At 40.2% G+C, this 20,654-nt stretch overlaps 1 protein-coding gene across 1 annotated transcript in view; it reads right to left on the bottom strand.

Annotated features, from left to right (window-relative positions):
* Window positions 1-18,143, bottom strand: part of LOC124162002 — an 84,451-nt gene extending 66,308 nt beyond the window's left edge. The window contains exon 1 of the mRNA XM_046538310.1: window positions 17,874-18,143. The gene's annotated coding sequence lies outside the window, so the exon portion shown is untranslated. The remainder of the gene's footprint in view (window positions 1-17,873) is intronic.
* Window positions 18,144-20,654: the final 2,511 nt, after the last annotated feature.

Raw genomic sequence — 20,654 nt, 5'->3', positions numbered from 1 at the left:
GAATATTCCTGGCAATGTGGATAGAATAATTCGACCCCTAATGTAAGGCTAACACTTGGGACGAGCATATCATTTCAGCAAATCCATTGCAGTACTATCCTACCCAGTTAATTGAAAATTTCGTCAAAACCTAAGATATAATGCCATATTCTCCGAAGCTGAGCTCAATTTCCCTTACATTGAAGTTAAAGAGAGGATTTCCCCAAGACTTGAGGACCCACAGTATAATAAACACGAGATATACACGATTGTTATATAGTATCACGGAAACGGAATATTTCATGCATACCCGCAGGTTCTCGTCCAACCCCTATACTGTTCCCTCCTTAACGACATGCTCCCCCCCCCCCCCCCTTGTCTCTAAGCAGCGAGGCGCGTCAAGCCAATCAGCGGGTGGCTTTCAATGCAGACAGCCGTTGATCCCCCACCCCTCGACAGGTGCACCCATGACGACCGGAAGCTTTATTCGGCAACAATCGAGTGAGAAACAAACTAAGCAATTATCCCCAGGCGTGAGATTGTGCTTAAATTATAAGAGACGAAATTTTCCACAAATATTTCTGTAGTGATAAATGGCGACACTTGTCTACGCATACGAAAAACATTGATTACTAACAGAATAGACATCATTTTAGCAAAAAAATCGATATAACGTTCCTTATACCATAATATTAATGGTAAAAAGGGTAATGACCACGTTAATTTTTGGGTATTCGCAACTTTAGGCTATTGATGAGGTCAAACAGCGATAATCATATGATAATGTCGCTACGGTCGCCTATTAAAGGTGGAAAATTTTTCGTGTCGAATTAAAAACAAGGATTAAAGCAACAAATTTCTGAGTGCCCTTTTTAACTTCGATAGGGGTCTTTTATGATGGAAAAATATAGTTTTAAAATAATTTTAACGAGAAGTATATGTTTTGAGTGGGAGCCGAATGGATCTGGATAGGGGTAATTGGAGCGCTTCAGTGCACCAGGATAATCAGGTGCTTTCCAGGCGAATTGACTGGAATAAATTCTCTCACGTTTCCAAATGGATGAGAAGAGTCCATTACTTATGTCTGACGTCTGAAGCAGACCACTGCGGAGTATTTCAGAAATTCGAATAGACAAAGCAGAAATATTCTGTCGCACCTCAAGCCATTTGAGACAGGATTTCCGCGGAGACAATGGAAATGCGATTGAAGAGGCGATGTTTCGACGTCGCGTCGCTCAGTGGGCTAGAATCGAAAATAGCTGGCCAAAACCTCAAAAACGATTTTCTTGAGTTAGGAAGTTGAAACCTCGCATTCATATTCTCAAATGAATTGTGCATAAGTTTCCAGATTATTTATTTCCTGTGTTTTCACATTAACAAAATATGTGAGGTCAAAGTTGAACAAATTTAGCGAAAAACGACTACCCTCGATTTTTTCTGAAAATTGCCAACTTTATCCTCGTGCAGTGGTTTCATGAATAGTTTTATCGACAAAACTGTTATACCATCTTAATTGATACTTCTTTTTCTTTCATTTGAAGGGTTTTTAAAGATTTTGTTTCATCAAAAACCATAGATATATAACAAAATGGCGGAGCCTGTTTTCAGCCCGTTTTTTTTACATAAACGTAGAGAAAAAGTAGATATTACCCCGGAGTTCCGCCAAGTGACTGATACCACGTCGTTCTATGAAGCTTCTACATTGTGGATCTAAAGTAAAACCTTGCACCGACTTGCAACCCCGAATTTTAAATCGTTTTTTCGAGCGTGCGGTCGACTCCGATTCTGGCTGGCGACGGCGGAGATTACGGCGACGCGGCAGAGCGTGTGGCTGCAATATGGTCTCATTCACTTTTTTCGATTCTAGCCCACTGTGCGACGTTTCAATTGCCCGAGACACCGGATTCGCGCCAAGCAACTCAGTGCGAATAGCACAGAATGCCCTCGAAATAGGCTAGCAGGCTCCCGGGAAACTCCATCCAATGAGAAGAAAGTTGCGCAAAGTACAGGACAATACCAAGGAACCAGCATCATGAGATGCGTCTACATCAGCATTTCAAGATAGGTACGCCAACGTATCTCTAAATGGACTCTCTCACCCGGTTGGAAACCCGAGAGCACTTTAACGAATTCAGAGAAGCGACATTCGGATGTCGTTCAGAAGGAATTCAGTCGTCTTCCCTTCGAGTGCCATCGTCAGTCGCGACCAAATGACGAATTAGTCATCATCATCTTCAGAAGAACGTGAAAGCTCGTCACTTTTCGACGAACGACTCCACAGAACAGCACTAACGCGAATCATGATCTTCGCTTTTGCTGAGTCGCTTCTTAAAGACGCCGTGTTTATGCACCACGGTCCGGACACGCATGTTTTCTTAATTCATTGCTGATCTCATGAGGCGTTATTAATTTCTTGACCGACTGTAAATGACTTCGAGGGAGGAGTGATTCATTCAAATAAATAAATTCATTGATACCGCGTGGCATTTAAATTAAACGGTAATAAAATAATCAATAAAAATAAACTTCAAGCAAACTCCTAGGTAACACAAGAAAGAGCACTGAAGTTAGCTGATAAGTAAACAAAAGCCGAGGTTACCATAGAAACTCCGACTTCCATATTATTAAAGCACTTGGGAACCATCGGCAAAGTAAACAGCTACCGATTAATATATTGCCTTGGAATTCATTCAAACTTTTTATTTCTTCACGAGCATGAAATTTAATAGGAATTAAATTTACAATCCATATAATGAAACAAACGCTATCGCCGTATTAGTTGTCATAGATTCTTCTTTTTTGAGTTCTGACCACTGCATAATAAGTTCAATTCTTCTCCAACGTCTCGATAAATTAACCAGGGAAGAAATACAGAAGCCTTAGGCGATAGTGCTATCAGTAATGATCTTCGATTTCATTCATAAATACCAAGATTTTAGATCGTGACATAAATTTACTACATAATAATTTTCAAATAAATGATACCCAGTAGAAAAAAATACAAATACATGTAATTTTAGAACACACATTGACAATTTTTTGTAGGTTTACCAAAATAAATCAAAATGGATACGTAGCTATTGGCGGATTTTTGTCATTTTATTTTTTCATACGTTATTTTATTGAGATTTACGAAAGGATTGTTCTTATTTCCAATGTTCATATAAAATCCCAAGGTCATCATCGTTATTATATTCAAAATATGTTGTCACACATAAAAAAAGGATAATTTATAACGCAAATACATCACTGTCATCAACCTTTATCACTTGTTAATGTTGCTATAATGATGTTTTAGCCCTGGAGATGATAAATAAATTTATCGAACATTTAGCTAAGAATAGAACTTATAATAAAATGACCAGAACTCAAAAATGAAGAAGCTATAACTATACTATCTTATTTTAACAACACTAACATAAAATTAAAATAAAAAACAATGGATGAAAAGGTGTGACCCAACTGAGGATTGAATCTCTTGCTGATGGGCCCATTTCATTTTGTTACCTCAGCAACTCATCTGCAATTTCTCTCACGCAAGAAGGCTCGTGGTACATTTTACCGCTTACGCAATGCCGAATTGCATATTTGGGTGATAATAACATATTCCATAAATTCTGATGATGTCATAAAACCACCACCATGATGATGAATAAAACCTACTTTGAAAGTTTTGAAACGATAGCAGAAATAAGATTCCGTCCCGTAATAAATTGAATCCATGATTGAAATGAAAGATATAGAGAAATTAGCATGAAAGTGAACAACTTGACATGATTGACGTGTAATAAATTTGAAATTTAATACGTCTGATGGTACTTTTCTCTCTGGATAAATTGCAAAGGCTTACCTGGATGTAATGACTTCCAGACGAGCATTTTGAACATATATTGATGATTTACACGGTAATGAAAAATACGGCTGGAAAGAACGTAATGATCCGCATTGCCCTTAAATTTATTACTATGAGCACAATAAAGGTGATTTAATCTTTTCTGTACAACTAAGGGCTCAATTTCAAATTTTATACCTCTCGTTGTTGAACAGCTGCACGGAAGATCACGAGCTCTAATCGATTCAACTCAACGAAGTCGAAAATTAACACATCGATAATTTTACTGCAATGGAACCACTAGAATATAATGAAAGTGTTGGAATAATGTATCTAGTAAATACAACAATAGGCCCCTCCATGAGAGATACACTAGATTGTCCACTCAAATACCCAGATGAGATTTCAAAATGCATGAAAAAACGCTCATGCAGGCGTATCATTTTTCCACTTTTTGTTTGTATTTCTTTTGTAGAAACTTGCGTTAAACTTATAATTTTATGATTTTCAATCAGAATAGTGTTTTCTGGGTTGAAAATCTTTCACATGTGCACGCTAAATTGTTTTTATTATCCTTTCCATTTTGATAGTTTTTATCGAACTGCTGTGGCCATTTCGGTAACAATTACCAAATCAGTTTGATAGAATTTACCAAACCTGTTTATTAATTATTACTGAATTTTTCAATGTGCCATATGAACCCAAAAGTTTGATAAATTTCATCAGAAATCGATAGTTCTAACTAAACTTTTTTTCCGTGTACGTTATCGCTGCCATCACAATCATCACGTAACTCTTGCAACTTAAGGAAAAACTTTATCATATCATTATTCTACATAGCCTCCAGGCATTCAATATAAGTTAACTTACATTTTTGAAATGCACAGACGATTCCTCGTTCGAAGAAATCTTTTAATTGTGTACGTAATTGTTCATATGCTGGTGATTGTTCACCCACTGCCAAAAACCTTAGAGGTGGCTCGCACGGTATTATATGGATGTAGACGTAACCACACGTGCTCTGAGGTTATCACCTCTTCGTCAGCTTGAAATTCACCTAGAGCGAAGTGTAGTAAATTTCAATGTTTATACGGCATTGAAAATTGATATCCTGGATAGCCTGAACCGTAAAACGGAGCGGGCGGGCTTATCAATGCCTCAAATAAAAATTTTAAGAAAACGTGATTAGTTTGCAATATTCAAAAGGTTTTGAAGCGTATTTATAAAATCAATCATTAGTATAATCAACAGAAAGAACTAGCTTGAAATTTTCAGTTGAAGTATGCATTTTTTTAGTTATACCAAAAGAAAATTTTTGATGAGGGGAATTCATCAAATGTGTGGTTTAAAAAATTCCTGAACGTAGGCCCTTTTCACACTTTAGGATATTCTATTCAATTTATTACCCCTTATTCCTATTCACCTGATATTTCTGCGGATAACTCAGGACTGCCAAAAACGCTTTGCGGTGTTACCGTCATTTGTCGTTCCATAACCTGGCTTCGGGTGGTCAACTATAAGTCCCATCCTGCTATGGAATGCGTTTTGTAAAATATTTTTTTCTATTTACCATAATCTGTGTACTTCTATCACTCGATTTCGTCTATGAATAAGTTGAAAGATTTTAGCGAGGGTAAGGTTGGAGTTTTCATAAAAACACTTTTTTACACAGTTTTATCACATGTGTTGAGGAAAATGTTCATGCTTTCCTCACTTTCCATTTTTTAATTTTCAATCGGTAAGAAATTTGCAACAGGAAATAAAAAAATGTAATGTATCGTACGAATGAAGTACCGAGAGTCCAAAGGAATATTTGGATTCGTTGGCCTTCATTTTTTTTCATTTTATTTAGATTGTTCATTATACACGACATAGTGGAATATCTTCAACCAATAGCGAGGAAACAATTTTAGGAAAAGGCAATTTATGACCAATACTCCTAGCACGTGTCCCTTAAGCTATCGCACTAAGGAACCAGTTAACGCTGTAGACAAAAGACGGCAAGGGACAGTGATAAGGGCTATTTATTGAACCTGGTCTGGGTGAACCGCGGGCAGGGTCTGGACACTGCGGAGTTCTAGGAAAGGATTTAAACACAGTAGCTGGGAATAGCCCATAAAATGATTAAAGGGAATATGTGAAATGTGTAAAATATATACATTACCGTTGTGTTTTCGCGAATAGAACAATATGTATGTTTTGTTAGCACACCAGGGTAACAAACAGAGATTTTTTGAAAAAGAAACGTAGATTTGGAATTTCGCGATTTTTATCACTTTTCAAAGGATATTATACGTCTAATAAACATAAATAAATAAAATTTAACGTATTTTGGTGTATAGTTATTCTAGAACAATACGACACAACTTTTGGATTGAAAAAAAGTGAAAAATTGTGGTTTAGGCCAGCTTTTTTCGATTTCCGCCCACTGTGGGGCGTTGCCATGTTATTAGTAATACTCTCGAAGTCGTGAGTCCTCGACCATTACACCTGATTGCAGGGCGAAGATGGTATTTCAAGACATCTGAACGAGAATTTCTGCTGATTGCAGAATTTATTTGGTTTCGGTGATGACGTCATTCCTTGCTCGACACTTTTCGTTTCGTTATATTAATGAGTTTATCTAGGGTTTGCCGTCACGTGAGTAAATCAGCCATCTCAAGTCCGAATCTGCTCACCATCCCTTCGTAAATGGCCTCCATTCGAGTTTCATAGCTCACCGCACCCGCATGCATTGTCCTGGCACTGCCTTTGTCACTTTCGATAAGCAAAAATGCCGCAAATCACTTTGCTTTACATGTCTTTATGATGAGTTCCATCCTCAAAATTGCAAATAAAGGATTAACTGGAGTGGTGAGGCAGTGCACTGGCCTTCCACATCCATATCTCGGTAAAGAATTAAGGGGCATTCCTAAATTCAATCCCTGCGTGTAATGTGGATTACACTAGTTTTGCAGTACACCGTCCGTCGGATGGGACGTTAAGCCGTGGTCCCCTTGGCGCCTTTCGTTAAGAGCAGGCTAATGCCGACGCCGGGTTTCTATCCACCCTTCATCCCCAGTTCCTAATCCCAAGCTGATCCATTCCTGATTTAAATATTTTAAAAAACTCTTTTAAAAATATATTCCATAGTAGTAACGAAGATAAGAAAACGAACTTTAAAAATTTAAACAATAAAATTCTTAAAAATTAACACAAAAAAATAGTTCCCTGAGCGAGCATAGATCTCTCTACCTTCGTCTCCACAGTCGGACACCGTATCCACTGGGCTGTCGCCCTATTACTTAACGCGGGCGTTCAAAACAGCTTATATAGCGTACCTTCATTTTTAACGATTTTTAATTGCTTTTTTCTCGGAATTTTACGAGAAAAGCGTCGTCTCGCTTCGGCATATTACATTTGTACCCATAAACTACCGATTCGCAAAATTTGAGCTCGATCGGCGATGCGAAGGTCGTGTATTCCCCTTGTTAGATTAATTGCAATGATAATCCCAATTAAGGTGTTGGTCCTCTGGGGTATCCATTAATTTGGCTAAATTGTAGAAGATTATGTTGTAAGATTGTAATGGTAAATTATTTCCCAGTATATTCGCTGGAAGTCTTCTTTAAAAAAATTAAACAATATGGACAGAAAGATAAATAAACATAGCAATAGATCCTCTAACTTGAAGATCGAACAAAACTAATTAAACAATAATGAATTTTGTGTAATAGTATTGCCGTCTAACATTAAATGACCACAATACACCAGCATATTTCACTGAAATAAAGCAAAGATTTTCCTTTCTTCGTCTTCTAAATATTTTCAGATGAAGAGAGTGAGGGAGGGGGGCCGAGCCGTGGGGGGGGGGGGGGAGGCAACACACTGCGCGCGCTGCACGCCACGACATGGCAATCACTAATTACCAATTCCCACATTTCCACGAAAGATTCCGAGATCCCAGACGTTTCCCTGTGTCTTCCCGGTTCGCGGGCGCCTTGAATGTGTCCATTCTGCGAATCTCAAAAAACTAATAAAACTTACTTTAACTCTTCGACCGACACGAAAACGGTAATACTGCACAAAGTGAGACCGCCACAGATATACATGGCGGGGGTGAGAATCGGCTTCTGCGCAATGGACTCAATGCAATCAGCGATTGCACACATCACGTGACGAATCTAATAGGCCCGATTGAATGTCTACGATGACAGCCTTTATTCTGAATGTATTATTTCATTTCTATTGGAAATTTTAGCTAACATAAAATAAACTAACACTCGATATGAATAAAAAATTTCAGAATTTTAATAAATATCTATTTATCTTATTATGTACATTTCGAAATAATTCCCACAATAATACTGAAGTTGAGGTTTGGCTTTTGGACACAGCTTTTGGTTACTATAACAAGCCACCATCATGCATGCTCTTTTAAACCAGCAACAGTTGAATTAATACCCTGAGAAAATATTTGCTTTCTTCGACACATTTTTTTCACTTTATTTTGGACTCTATGCGCTTTATATTACCAGCCGACAGCCGACATATTTCATAATAAATAAAAGAATAATGAATAATGCCAAAATATATACATGGTCTCGACAAAAAACTGATACAATGTTGGGTTCATCGTATAAATCAAGCCAAACATAGGGTCACTATCGGACTAATTTTAGAAATATTAGCCAATAAATGTTTTAATTGAAGTCACATCATGTTTGTTGCACGAAAATGACACAATGACCGTATCTGGAATAAAAGTTAGATTCAAAATAATAGAATTGAAATGCCCACGTTTCCTGGACCCTCATTTTGCTTTTAAAGCACAATGGATGTCGTCCACAAAGAGCTTTTAAATGACATGTGTGAATTTGCGAATGTGTAAATTGTGCGAATTTCAACTAAGTATTTGTTTATAATTGCCCACGTTAAAAAACAAAAGCATTCACGATAAAATTAGTAACAATCATCTCAAATTGATAAATCGGTATTTATCCTTCCTTATTATATTATATCCTTCGCACAGTCTACGAGAAATAAGCATCCCAAATTTCATGATGCGACAGCTCATTCTCCTTCAATAATTGAGGTGCGTTATTATATAGATATGTCTCTAAGAAACGGATATCTCAGCGAGAAGCGAGAGGACGACTGTTTACAAATACTATGGGATACCACGCAACAGGCAGACATAACACAGAATATTTAGACTGGATGTAAGTCGGAAAATTAAAGCGGGAGACTTAAATGTGGAAGTAAAGAAACAGTTCACAAGAATCTACATTTCGAGTATGCTCCTATACGGAAGTGAGGCATAAACAATGACATGGGCAGCGGAGAAGTCGAGAGTGGATAACTTCGGATTGTGGCGCTTCAGAAGAATGATGAGGAACAAATGGATCGACCGAATGAGAAATGAGTGAGTCCTCACATCAGGAGAGAAGCCTCGTGGAAACCCTAACATGAAGACGGAGCAACATTATAGGCCATGAGACATGAATGCCCGATGAAGACGATTGTCAAGGGACAACTGGATGGCAAGAACGGAAAAGGAAGACCTCGAATCAAATACATGGAACAGATAAAGAAAGATATGAAAAGGAAGAAATAAGTTGCAGAAAAGTTTCTCGGGTTTTCCACCGGTTGATGTCGGCCATGTCTCTCTTGGAAAACCCGAGAAACTTTTCTGCAACTGATACGCCGGGAAAACCTAAGATCATACAAGAAATAAGTTGGTGAGACAAGATTAGCTGAGTATTGAGAGGTGATAACTAAGGAGGTGTCGCGAATAATAAGAAGAAAGAGAGATAATGAGCAACATACGAAAGAGAAAATTCATAGATAGGTGGACATAGGCCATGTCATAAAAGACTAGGCAATGACTTGTGGGATATTATAGAGGGGAAAATTGAACACAAAACTCACGAGTTTGACCTGAGCCTAGAGGTGGGTTGAAATGGTAAACTTTATATTTTCACATAATGTATAATTTAATCGATTCGAGTGGTTTGGTGGGGACGCTACATCGTATTGGGCAGGAGAGATGTATGATGGAGGGGGGAGGAGATCTAGGGAGGAGGAGGAGGAGGAGGGGGCCAGGGACAGTTTATGACGTCATTTGCACATTAGGAAGTGTTGATAAAGGAAGGGAGGGTGATGAGACGCACCCGGCATTTACCTGCTCTCAACGAAATGCGCCAAGAGGACCACGGCCTAACGTCCCATCCGACGGACTAATGCCGCACTTGAAACACAACACCCAAGCATTCTCTACCACCGCCCGGCTTTGAGCCCGGGACCACGGGGTGTGAATCCAGCACATCAACCCGATCTCCCTCTGACCACCGAATTCGCCTCCTTTGTCTGTACTTTATGTTCAAAAAATACGCTCGCTTGTGGTTACGGAATAGCATGAAACTAACACAAGTGCCGTGGAACCTACCATAATATTCTGCTTTATTCGTCGTCTACCATAATATTCTACTTCCTACCATAATATTCTGCTTCATTCGAGTCCGGTACTGCCGCTGTTAATCCGTGTATCAGCTTCGCCGGAGACCAATCAGGAATGATTTCCTCCTGTGTGAGTTATCATACCGAGCGAGAATGTGATATCCGACGCAGAAAGACGTAATCCGTAAATTCCAAAGAATAGAAAGAAAAGCAGCTCGATTCGTCAAAACCCGCCACGAGCTTTTATATGAATTAGGTCGGGAGCCGCAAGAGACTTGTACTAGGCTTAGATTCCTTTCGTAATCTGGAATAGATATCTTTCAGAAGGACAAGGAGAACAGCATATAAAATCCCAATACATTTCCAGGTCGGACAGAAACGATAAATTAAGAAATATATTTTGCCGAACAGATAGTCATACGAATTCTTATGTACCCCGAGCAAAGATGGACTTTGATAAGTGCTCAGTGGAACTTCGTATATGGAAATGCAAATTTTTACTTTTCTATTTTGCTTATTTTTTTGTCAAAGGCTGAAGGCCACAGGTAATACACTAAGTAGTTTCAGACTTATGGGACTACGACCCAAGTCTCTAAACAACATATACACTGCCTCACCAAATCACTGGTCTATGAGCCTTTTCTACGTCTTTTACTTCTTCAAATCACAGAGCCATCTGTAATGTATTGTCAAATCATTTGTTTATTTTTCTTTATTGTAAACTTGACGCATAAAAACAAAAATATAAGTAAAAATATCAATGCAATGGCAAGAGTAAAAAAATCCATAAAAATAAAAAAATCAATTGTTATTTACAGAACAATTGTTCAAAAGGAAAAAATTAAAAAAAGCAATAATATACAAATGAAAAAATATTAAAAATAAAAAATATAAATAAATAAAAAGAAATAATAAATAAGCTATATTGTATCACTATCTCTTGCAATTGCACTATTATTTAGTGCTTAAGTTTCCTCTTCACACAAACAACACTTCAAGCAACAACAGAACATATGTATGCGCACGTCACCTGTATCATTGTAATTCTGTGTGACTGGTTGAGGTGAGGTTGACCCACCGGTAATGTAAATATCGACGCGCCTTAGGCGAGACCAGTAAGTGACCGGTTTGTCAAAGGATGGTGTCCCAAAACTCCCCCCCGTCGCATGGCAATCGGGGAGGCCATTATTGCGCGGCAGTATGTCGAGGTATTTTGGACGCTGGCTATCTCCGACTATCGGTGCATCGCATAGCATAGCGTGCGGCACGTGCATGCACGCGTAGAGGTCGCCCCGTGCCCCTCCCCGCAAATGAAACCGTCTTGAACCTCACATCAAGAACCACAACTCCACACGCCTTGTCGTTCCAAATTCCGAGTTTTTTAAATTCACATTCATTGCGCATTCGGTGGCGCTTTTGAGCGGGCCCGTTTGAATTATTAAATACGGTCATCGTGCGCGCGGCCGCCATTATTGGTCCAAATTTTCAATTTACAGAATAGCAATATAGACATTATTCAACGCTGTCGCGAACTACTCTGGCAAGAGGACTTTCCACTAATATTGAAAACGCGAGGCCATGTTGATAATACGACCTGACGTCAGTTGACGATATATATGCTTAGAAGATTCTGTCAAAGCACGGCTACAGACTTACAAAATAAATATTAATTCGCTAATGCCGAATTCTTTCCTATGTCTTTGCTTTCATTATTATCGTTTTATTCTGTCATCAATGTACTTCCTTATCCAGGCATTGGCCGCCAGCCTTTGCCGGAATTAATCAATTGTAATACCTACTGTTGTTTGAAAAGAAAAAGAAAAATACTGCACAAGCAAAAAATATATAAAATTGTTCAATAAGAAAAAAATTATGAAATGAAAAAAAAAGAACTGCAAAAAAACTTATAAAATGAACAAAATGCATACTAATGCATCGAAAAGTGATAAAATCGAGAAAAATCTATCAAAGAAATTGTACTTCTAATTATCACATGTTTTGGGCCAATCAGGGCCGTTCCCGATTTCCGATGTCGGCTAGGTTTAGTCTTCTTAATTTTAGTGTGCTTTTGCACGCGCTCACTAGAAGCCTGTTTTTATAATTCTCCTTCACTGACACTAGAAATGTTACACTGGTCCCTTTAGACTTCCACACGAACAACACAGTACACCCACCACAGAACACGTGCGCCGTTTTTAAATTGGTCATTGTAACTGGCTGGTTGGAGTGAGTCAAGGCTCACCGGTACAGCTTTAAATCGCGATAAATATATTTAATTAGACAACTCGGCTACATAAATTCTAATTGTGAGATACATATCGATCACTAAACTAAGGATGAATCAATAGAAATGCAATGGCTCATTATATGCATCTTCAGGAAATTACGATAATATCCCGGTTTTACTGTCAACTTTAAATTAAATATATTCTTCCGAGCGCAATGAAAACTCTTCCTCACAATACTCTGCAGATGTCATGATAATAATCTTATGAAAAATAGAGTTCAAAATGACGCCTAGTTTTTCTGTCGCAATGAACCCCCGTTGGCAGTAAAATTGAAGGAGCTGTCGTCACGAGAGGAGACGAAATTCTCGAAGGACGCTTATGTATAATGGTTTCGGACCGGCTGAGGACGGCACGGTTGGGAACGGGCATGGCTGAGGGCGGGCATTTCTTATTTTACACATTATAACCATTCGTAAATTATATTGGAAGTATAGACTAGAACAGTCACAATTTCTCCCATGGAAATAGCCGCCAGCGTGAAATCCAAGTGGAATAATTATCTAGTACTTCTTGTGTCCAGTAATCCAGAACATTACATGGGAAAGCCATTCACACAGGGCCGTATTTTCGTCGACCTATACGGTGAATTCCGATTGGCCAAGAGCGATCTTGTTCTTTTTCACGCAACAGCAAGTGACAAAGATTACCCAAATGGGTCTCAATCTATACCGGCACCGAGGACGTACCCAGGGTGAAAATTAGGGGGGGAGGGAAGCCATGGTTGTTCAAGTTCAAGATTTAAGCATGGAAAAGGTGAATGAAATAAACAATTTAACGAAACTGTAATAGCTCTTTATTAGTTTTTAAAATTATTTTCTTGAAAAAATACTATTTTCCTTAAATACATTTGCGATTTTTGTTTATAGGGAGGGGTGAGCTGCCCCCTCCTGCCCATGACCGGCATTCCTACAATTCAAGGGCGTAGCCAGGATTTAAACTATAGGGGCCTTAAGACTACAAGCCGTGTTCGTTCACCTTGACACTCAGATAAAGTTAAGGAAACCAAAATTTCAAGAAAAGTATAACAGCGCTACATTAGCTTTTAAAAGAATTAGTTCGAAAATAGTTTTATTTCTATCGCCTGTCTCATACTAATATCACTGGATTTAAAGAAATCTTTTTCAAAACAATCGTTTTGATCTAAATTTACTTTTGCTTTTAATCTGTCCCCCGCTGGGTACGCCCATTCTATTATTATGTACTTCTCATTCTTGATTTGCTGCTCCGCAGTATTTAAAGGCCGTTTTACATGGGGCACGTAATTGCACAATCTGACGTGTGTACGAAGGCGCAGTCAAAATTGCGTCTTGTAAAGCGCTGAATTGCTAGAACACATGCGAGAATGCGTGGACGTGAGATGGCAAAATAGCCCCTGTTCTAATTTCGTTCATGCATTCGCGCAATTCCACGCCATTTTAGAAATTAATGCAGTTCTAACCTGCGCAATCCGTGCCCCGTGTAAAACGGCCTTAAAACAATATGTGTTGCAATGGCGACAATTTGGGAAAGTAACACATTTATATTTTTCATAATGCACAAATGGTAATGTTTAGAAGAAGAAACTGCCCGGGAGGTTTTTTTTTTAATTCACGCCAGACGTAACACACGCAGCGTGTTCTGCAGCATGCGCACGACTCGGACGGGGAGAGGGAAAACGCTATTTATAGCTCCGGGAATCCGCTTTAAAGCGAATTGCCAACCCCCCAAAGCAAAAAGCAAAATGGCAGGTGGTTTTTCTCCACTTCCGTCCATTTGCGATCATTATCCCTGATAATACGAAAGAGTGGAATTGCAAGGGACGTACATTTGAGAAGGCGCACTATTCCCCCTCACCACCGTTCCTTTTAACGACGATGTACAAAATTTAAGCTATCATCTTACAATTTCCAGGAACTATAGAGTCAACATTTACATGCATACCAGTCCAAAACATTTTAACCCATGATTTTCTCAGAGGTGAAATTTTTAAATTTGATGTGCAGGAAAACGTAGACAATGGTTTTTATTTAATAAAAAATAAAAATTTCAAACAAATTGCTTTTAAACAAATTATACATTAAGTTTAAGTTTTAAACAAACAATACATGATGAAAAAAACGACAAGATGCGACCAGCCAAGCATGAGTGATGCGTCCTCTTAATATTGACATCTTCACCAGAGCATGCAGCTTACTCGTATGTCACAGGTAAAGAGAACGGCTTTTGTCGCACGCGATTCGAATTGGCTGACTTTCAAAACAGGAACGTTCCTTTGCAATTAACAAGACAAATTCCTACGGAGTTTTAATTCGGGTGGGATGGGCGACAGCAGCGGATAGAGAAAAAACTCAAGGGGGGGGGCGCAAAAGGTACCTTGAGTTACCTCTACTTTTATCGTAATAAAAAATAATCAAGCCACATTCAAAGTTTACGAAGGTTTTAATTAAATTGATTATGTAAAAGTACAAGACAATGCCATCTTATGATATAAAAAAGTTAAAATTGTGGTTCTGCAATGTTTGGCAATAAAGGGGGCCCCACAAGGAGGGGGGCGCGCGCTCCCTGGGCCCCCCATCTGTATCCGCCACTGATGGGCGATGACGACCGTCTAGCCCGGCTGAAAGCCCGAGAAATCATCCGGTCAACTTATTCGTGGATTTCCGTTTACGATCATTGATATCGGTGGTCGCAAGGGTGACGACCTCGTCCGCCAATCATGGGTTCGTATACCGTCTCGGTAGTTTTTATCAATCATAGGCCACGAATATCTGTGGTTGTATTTATAGTTGAAGTATTATGTGCATGTATTACAAGACGGAAAGTTTGCCAACGCCGGGACAATCAATGGGATTAACACATGGCTTAAAGAACTAGTGTTTAATCAGGATATTTTCATGCTGTATAAAGTAAGCCCTAACTAATATTTGCATTCATCCCAAATATAAAAACTTCAAGGTGATTAAATTAGTTTTGAACGAGAAGTTTGGCAAGTAAAAATACAGGAACAAGATAGAATGACTTCCGTTCACTACACTCTTCCCATACATGTGAATTGTAGGAAAATTTAACAAATTCAAACATAGGGCTAGCATACATGAATTGCCACGAAAAAAAAATTCCCCCAAACCGGGAATCGAACCGCGGGCCATTGGCTACCAGGGCCGCTGCGCAGTCAACTACGTTAAGTACTCATGTTACTGAATTCCCATAGCCAGAGACCGGGGATCATGGTACAAGGTTCTAGGCCCATATGGATGATAATTTCCTAAAAAAATTAAAAATCTGCCATTATTAAAAAAATTTTTAATTACAGTCATGATGCATTCTGCACTCTATATATTCTATTACTTGCATATTCTCCAAAATTAATTTCTGAATACTCTGTTATCTGGCTCTGCTTTCTTATTCAACGCGAAATGGAAGCTTAATTAATATTTTTATGCATTTAAAATTTTCCTTATGCCATTAGCTACAAATACTGTAGGTACTGACATAAGAAACGTGAGCGCGTGCTTTACTAAACAAATAAATTACGATGTTACCTTAGCGACATCCGAGTGCCTCAATAGATGGTGCACGTTTCCCCGATGGAAAGAGCCACAGGTGCTCCGTGTGTGGCTCGCAGCCGGCCATATGCCCTCTTTTCCCCCACTGTCCTACATTCGATCAACCTGCCCGCGAGGAATATTTAATTGTCTCATTTATGTCCTCAATTTCCTGAAAATGCATTGGCCTTTCACATTTCAATTATTTTTCTTCGCTAAACGTAAGCAGAAATTGCAATTATACTTTCCCTAAAATATACTTATACTTACTACGAGCCTCATTCTGAATGAATATTCAACTCTCACATTTCGCCTAATAGGGGATTAAATCCAACCTAAGTGTAAAATGAATTCATACAACGCATTTTCCATGTTTTCATGCAGCCAGATACGGAGCTAATAAAAGTGCTAAAGCACCCCTCTAAACATATTCGGCAATCACAAAACTACAGAATACGACCGGCATAAATACAATGTCAGTTTGCGGACGAAAACTTATACGAAGATTTGTTTTGCTTATGAATGTCTATTTCTACAGCTTTGCCAAAATCTTTAACTAACATGAGTGGTCTCACCGCCAATGGAATTAATTCACATTCCGCATTAAAAGTTTATTTCAGTGAGCACACCTGGATGACATTACTGCCAATGCAGGGATGCCGACTTACAAAAAATGAGGGGGCAAACCGGGGATCTTGCCACTATAAAGTTTTTAAGTAGTGAATTTTAAGTTTTTTAAGCATTTTAGAATAGTCACATGATCAACATTAGAACCTTGATAACTCGAATCTCGATATCTGGACACTCCGGGGAAAATCGAAAAGTCTGACACATTTTTTCCTCACACCCATAACGAATTTTTGCCCCATGGAGTCAATGTGCCTCCACCACTGCTCCAATTAGTGGGATTTCAATTGACTTGAACGAGATCTGAACCCGAATCGCTTCGGAAGAATACGGTTTGGTGGCGACGAGTGGGAACCACGCGTGACGTGACCTACACTAGGAGCGAAATATTCGACTCTCGGTCTAGTAGTTTCTCCACGACGAATCCTTCGAAATGCATGCATTCACACGTGAACACATGACATCTTATGATGCGATTTGTTCCGTGTATAATGCTTCGCTTTGGCTGATTTAACTTAAGAATCTGTCAATCCGACGTATCTCTCCAAGTGCCTCTTTCCATTTGCTGGAGGTCAGAGTGTCCGAAATGAAACTTTCTTTATTTACCTTCCCAAGCAATAACCGCAAAACTGCCAGTTGCCACAATCAATCCCGCTCTTTCCACCACCCAACAACGGAAGTTACCGGACAGATTACGATTCACTGTCCGACAATTTCCATTGTTGGAAGGTGGAAAAACCGGGTCCGACAATGCCGCAGCGACCGGCTGTCACCGAGCGACGCGAACTTCTTCAGCCGTAGACACACCCTCTACCTACCTACCGGTGATCACACGGCCTAGGTATCACTTAAAACTTCCGCCACCCTCGACTGAAGTCTTAAACTCTGTAGGCGGCAAAACGGATTATATATTAATGTACGTAAATTTAAAAATAGATTACATTAATTAATCCCACACGAAACTAATAGCAGATTTCGGTACGTGATTCCTAAAGGAGTTGCAATGCCAATTTATACGGCGCCCGACGGATGCATCTTACGTTCCGCACTCAGGCAACAGCAATAGCAACACAAATGGAGATGGTACATTGATAACGGTCGCAGGAAGGCACGAATTCGTGCACACGGCACGGCCGAGGCACACAATGGGAGTGTGGTATGCGAAGCGCAACACCGCCCACTCACCTTGAGACTCCTCCGAGTACAGGCGACCTCGCGGCAGAAGAACACACGGCAACACGGCAGGCAACGCAACAATAAACACACTCACACAACAAAGAACTCACACGCACAAACGGCAACACAGCCCCAACAACAACAAATACACACTAACGGATGAAGCTGTTGTTGATATTCCCGCCTGACAACAATGGTAGTCTGGCAGGCACGAGACCACAAGGACACAGAGCGATCGGCGGGATGATGTCGGGCCGCCGATTGAGATCTGAAGAATAGAGGAAGAGTCGTCGGCGACGGAGGAGGAGGCGGTGGCGCGCGAGGCGGTGGCGGGCGCGCGGAACTAGTCTGGCGGGGGTGGGGGTCGCGCTCTGCAGGAGAGGAAGGGGAGAGGGGGGACGCGAAAGAAACAAGGGCGAAACGCAGCGCGGGGCGGCCGCTGACCCCCACACCGAGTGCTTTGGTGAGTGAGTGTGTGACGCAATCTGTGACCGGACGCGCAAAAATTCGCCCGGCCACACGACGAAGGGGCACACGCACGCACAAGAGACCGTGGACACACACAAACGTTCGGAGTGGACAAAGGAAAAGCAAGAAGCGAAAAGGCCTCGAAGACTGGAAAGACTTCCCTCATACATATTTATGCGACACGTTGACCTTTGACCTTAGCTAGGAATTATGCGTTCGTCGCGTCGACGTCCTGGCCCAAATCAGTGTGTTCTGCGACTGCTGATGTTTTGAAGTTGTCCCTACCGAATGGTTGTGCTTTGTTCCAGTATCCTCGTACATTTTAAAACCAGATTATTGAGAGGGGCGTTGGAGATAAGGAAAGCCCCAAACCAACACCCCAGAAAAGAAAGAAACTCCCAGAAAGCCCCAAACCAGCCCTCAACCCCTCACACCCCCAAGATGATACACACTCCATGAGCAATAAAGCCACAACATTAGTCCTGAGGAGATCCTCTGCATTCGGGACGAACGTTGGAATTTCAATACTTGTCGCGGCAACTAACCCGACAGCGACACCGCTGGACAGCCACGGACGGCGAAAGGTTTAGGACATAAAGGACATAGATAAGAGCGATTTTCTGCTTTTGGTGTGCCCATTAAATACGTGATTAGGTGATTTTGGCGATTGTTGCCCTCCCCCCATTGTTGAGATATCGTGAGATTTGGCTCGACCCCCTCTCTCTCTAATCTCACTTGAGATTGTTCGAAATGCGTATTTTCAGTGTGAATGCGTTAATCCATGCTTCATTGCGTTGGCTTTGTTATTTACTGTTTAATTATTTTTATTTAACATTAGTTAAGACTAGGATTTAAGATTTGTAAGATAGTAATTTTAAACTGTTTCCTTCGGTAAAAAATTGCGTGAGACTTACCAGGACCCCCCCCTGCCCTTCCTGAGATAGGGTGAGAATCGGCTTGACCCCTCTCGCCCCCTCCCCTAAACTGAATGCCCGCTTTCAAGAGCGCAGGGACCAAATGACAAAATCCGAGCGAGAATAAGTGATGGCATTGTGATGGCCTGTTGGGCCTCATTTTCTACTACCACGGTAGAGTTTGCTGCCAAATTTCGATGGGAAATTCTCCAATTCATTAAATGTACTGCTCACGAATTAGGATAAATATCTTTATTTAACAATAAATTATCCATAAATAATACCATTTGCTATTTCCACTTCGCATAATAACACTGCGCTGGATAGGCCACCAATAGGATTTCAACGTTGGTCTCACGTCAGCTTTTGATTACTTTACGTGTCTACCTGAAACGCTCTTGCATATTGTACAAATTGGTCGCATTAGTGGCGTAGCCAGGAATTTCGTTTGGTGGGGGGGGGGTCCAAATCCAGGGGGGAAACTTTTTTTAAAACGAGGTACTAAAGAACGGGTTTTAAACTAATTTTAACACTTTCCATAATCGAAAAACTTCATTTGTTAAAGAATTATTTTGTAAATTCATGATTTTTCGATATTTTGTTTTCTCTTATGAAGGAAAATAATTGTGTTTTTATGTTTCGAAGAGGGACCCCCTTGACCCTCCCCCCCCTGGCTACGTCACTGGGTCGCATTCAGTGGGAGTCAGCGCTCTGAGTTATTGCTCACCACGGAAAAATGGAAATGGGGAGAAATCTGGGTACGTAGGGCCTTTTCAATCATGTAGGAACATACCAGTGGTCGCCTGGGACTACTGTTTGAACTCCCACCAATCAGCGAAGAGTGCTCTGGCAAATAACGTTCGAATAGACCGCTCCGAGAAATGAGTCGTGTGCTCACACGGTACTGTGCCGCTGTGCTCACTCAGGGTAGTTCCGCAGCTATCATTTTGGCAGCGCTGTAAGCGCTATCTACCCCCGAAAGCACCCATTTACTGTTTCCAGACAGCCTTTCTAAACACCACCACAGGTCAAAACATTCCCTGTCCACAGGTCAAAATACAGACCACCACACAGACCACAGGTCAACGTGCAAAGAGGAGCTGCCAGGTGTGTGAAAGGCCGTTACGATAGTCTTGTTAGTGTAACTGACCTCTTAGATAAACTCGGATGGGACTCTCTGTCAGACCGTAGATTGAAAAATATACTAAACCTTTTAGATAAATCCAAGAGAGGTGTCTTTTCTAACGAAGTTAGCCATATCTTAAGGACGCCAACATACAACGGAAGATCAGATCATATAAATAGAATAAGAGGAATAGACTGTAGAACAGACAGGTTCAGAATGTCTTTTTTCCACCATCAACCTATCTTCCATATTATTTCTAAATATATATATATATACTCCTCT

Source organism: Ischnura elegans, chromosome 7, assembly GCF_921293095.1.
Source record: "Ischnura elegans chromosome 7, ioIscEleg1.1, whole genome shotgun sequence".
Classification (NCBI taxonomy): Eukaryota; Metazoa; Arthropoda; class Insecta; order Odonata; family Coenagrionidae; genus Ischnura; species Ischnura elegans.
This window is presented reverse-complemented; position numbering and strand designations above follow the sequence as displayed.